The sequence below is a fragment of the Carassius carassius genome, unplaced genomic scaffold (assembly GCF_963082965.1).
Source record: "Carassius carassius unplaced genomic scaffold, fCarCar2.1 SCAFFOLD_60, whole genome shotgun sequence".
NCBI lineage: Eukaryota > Metazoa > Chordata > Actinopteri > Cypriniformes > Cyprinidae > Carassius > Carassius carassius.
This window is the reverse complement of record NW_026775084.1, coordinates 567,501-570,000: the sequence shown is the minus strand read 5'-3', so window position 1 is coordinate 570,000 and position 2,500 is coordinate 567,501. Positions and strand designations below refer to the sequence as shown.

General features: G+C 40.2%; 6 non-coding genes across 6 annotated transcripts in view; all 6 read left to right on the top strand.

Annotated features, from left to right (window-relative positions):
* Positions 1 to 12: 12 nt before the first annotated feature.
* LOC132135950 (5S ribosomal RNA) lies at positions 13 to 131 on the top strand. The gene has a single exon (XR_009430862.1). It is a non-coding gene; the product is annotated as a 5S ribosomal RNA (ribosomal RNA).
* A 499-nt stretch (positions 132 to 630) lies between these two features.
* LOC132136673 (5S ribosomal RNA) lies at positions 631 to 749 on the top strand. Its single transcript, XR_009431529.1, has one exon. It is a non-coding gene; the product is annotated as a 5S ribosomal RNA (ribosomal RNA).
* A 382-nt stretch (positions 750 to 1,131) lies between these two features.
* LOC132135728 (5S ribosomal RNA) lies at positions 1,132 to 1,250 on the top strand. The gene has a single exon (XR_009430655.1). It is a non-coding gene; the product is annotated as a 5S ribosomal RNA (ribosomal RNA).
* Positions 1,251 to 1,334: 84 nt separating this feature from the next.
* Positions 1,335 to 1,453, top strand: LOC132136672 (5S ribosomal RNA). Its single transcript, XR_009431528.1, has one exon. It is a non-coding gene; the product is annotated as a 5S ribosomal RNA (ribosomal RNA).
* Positions 1,454 to 1,946: 493 nt separating this feature from the next.
* Positions 1,947 to 2,065, top strand: LOC132136671 (5S ribosomal RNA). Its single transcript, XR_009431527.1, has one exon. It is a non-coding gene; the product is annotated as a 5S ribosomal RNA (ribosomal RNA).
* Positions 2,066 to 2,447: 382 nt separating this feature from the next.
* The window catches only part of LOC132135727 (5S ribosomal RNA), a 119-nt gene continuing 66 nt past the window's right edge, over positions 2,448 to 2,500 (top strand). Inside the window, exon 1 of the ribosomal RNA XR_009430654.1 lies at positions 2,448 to 2,500. This exon is cut by the window's right edge and continues 66 nt beyond it. This is a non-coding gene — a ribosomal RNA (5S ribosomal RNA).

Here is a 2,500-nt window from a genome sequence, read left to right as displayed (position 1 = left end):
GCAGCCTCCTTCGCTTACGGCCATACAAGCCTGGCTATGCCCGATCTCGTCTGATCTCGGAAGCTAAGCAGGTTTGGGCCTGGTTAGTACTTGGATGGGAGACCGCCTGGGAATACCAGGTGCTGTAAGCTTTTAGGTTTCCTTCTCTACTTATATAATGCACTGGCGGTTATAGTGGCTGATCTTTAAATAGCCCTCTCTTTGCAGCCTAGTACTTTTGGAATTTTTCAGTAATTATCTAAGAGTTTTGCATAAATAAAAAAATAAAATAAAAAAAAGAGTCAATGCCCAGTCTTAGAAAACCGAAACAGGTTTGGGCCTGCTTAGTAGTTTTGGAACTTTTCATTAATTGTCTAATAATCTAGCAAAAAAAAAAAAAAAAAAAAAAAAAAAGAGTCAATGCCCAGTCTTAGAAAACCGAAACAGGTTTGGGCCTGGTTAGTACTTTTGGAAATTTTCAGTAATTATGTAATAAATTTGCAAAAAAAAAAATTAAATAAATAAAGAGTCAATGCCCAATCTCAGAATCTAAGCAGGTTTGGGCCCAGTTAGTACTTGGATGGGAGACTGCTTGGAAATACCGATTATAGTGGCTGATCTTTAAATAGCCCTCTCTTTGCAGCCTCCTTCGCTTACGGCCATACCAGCCTGGCTATGCCCGATCTCGTCTGATCTCGGAAGCTAAGCAGGTTTGGGCCTGGTTAGTACTTGGATGGGAGACCGCCTGGGAATACCAGGTGCTGTAAGCTTTTAGGTTTCCTTCTCTACTTATATAATGCACTGGCGGTTATAGTGGCTGATCTTTAAATAGCCCTCTCTTTGCAGCCTAGTACTTTTGGAATATTTCAGTAATTATCTAAGAGTTTTGCATAAATAAAAAAAAAAAAAAAAAAAAGAGTCAATGCCCAGTCTTAGAAAACCGAAACAGGTTTGGGCCAGGTTAGTACTTTTGGAAATTTTCAGTAATTATGTAATAAATTTGCAAAAAATTTTTTAAATAAATAAAGAGTCAATGCCCAATCTCAGAATCTAAGCAGGTTTGGGCCCAGTTAGTACTTGGATGGGAGACTGCCTGGAAATACCGATTATAGTGGCTGATCTTTAAATAGCCCTCTCTTTGCAGTCTCGTTCGCTTACGGCCATACCAGCATGGCTATGCCCGATCTCGTCTGATCTCGGAAGCTAAGCAGGTTTGGGCCTGGTTAGTACTTGGATGGGAGACCGCCTGGGAATACCAGGTGCTGTAAGCTTTTAGGTTTCCTTCTCTACTTATATAATGCACTGGCAGTTATAGTGGCTGATCTTTAAATAGCCCTCTCTTTGCAGCCTCCATCGCTTACGGCCATACCAGCCTGGCTATGCCCGATCTCGTCTGATCTCGGAAGCTAAGCAGGTTTGGGCCTGGTTAGTACTTGGATGGGAGACCGCCTGGGAATACCAGGTGCTGTAAGCTTTTAGGTTTCCTTCTCTACTTATATAATGCACTGGCGGTTATAGTGGCTGATCTTTAAATAGCCCTCTCTTTGCAGCCTAGTACTTTTGGAATTTTTCAGTAATTATCTAAGAGTTTTGCATAAATAAAAAAATAAAATAAAAAAAAGAGTCAATGCCCAGTCTTAGAAAACCGAAACAGGTTTGGGCCTGCTTAGTAGTTTTGGAACTTTTCATTAATTGTCTAATAATCTAGCAAAAAAAAAAAAAAAAAAAAAGAGTCAATGCCCAGTCTTAGAAAACCGAAACAGGTTTGGGCCTGGTTAGTACTTTTGGAAATTTTCAGTAATTATGTAATAAATTTGCAAAAAAAAAAATTAAATAAATAAAGAGTCAATGCCCAATCTCAGAATCTAAGCAGGTTTGGGCCCAGTTAGTACTTGGATGGGAGACTGCTTGGAAATACCGATTATAGTGGCTGATCTTTAAATAGCCCTCTCTTTGCAGCCTCCTTCGCTTACGGCCATACCAGCCTGGCTATGCCCGATCTCGTCTGATCTCGGAAGCTAAGCAGGTTTGGGCCTGGTTAGTACTTGGATGGGAGACCGCCTGGGAATACCAGGTGCTGTAAGCTTTTAGGTTTCCTTCTCTACTTATATAATGCACTGGCGGTTATAGTGGCTGATCTTTAAATAGCCCTCTCTTTGCAGCCTAGTACTTTTGGAATATTTCAGTAATTATCTAAGAGTTTTGCATAAATAAAAAAAAAAAAAAAAAAAAGAGTCAATGCCCAGTCTTAGAAAACCGAAACAGGTTTGGGCCAGGTTAGTACTTTTGGAAATTTTCAGTAATTATGTAATAAATTTGCAAAAAAAATTTTAAATAAATAAAGAGTCAATGCCCAATCTCAGAATCTAAGCAGGTTTGGGCCCAGTTAGTACTTGGATGGGAGACTGCCTGGAAATACCGATTATAGTGGCTGATCTTTAAATAGCCCTCTCTTTGCAGTCTCGTTCGCTTACGGCCATACCAGCATGGCTATGCCCGATCTCGTCTGATCTCGGAAGCT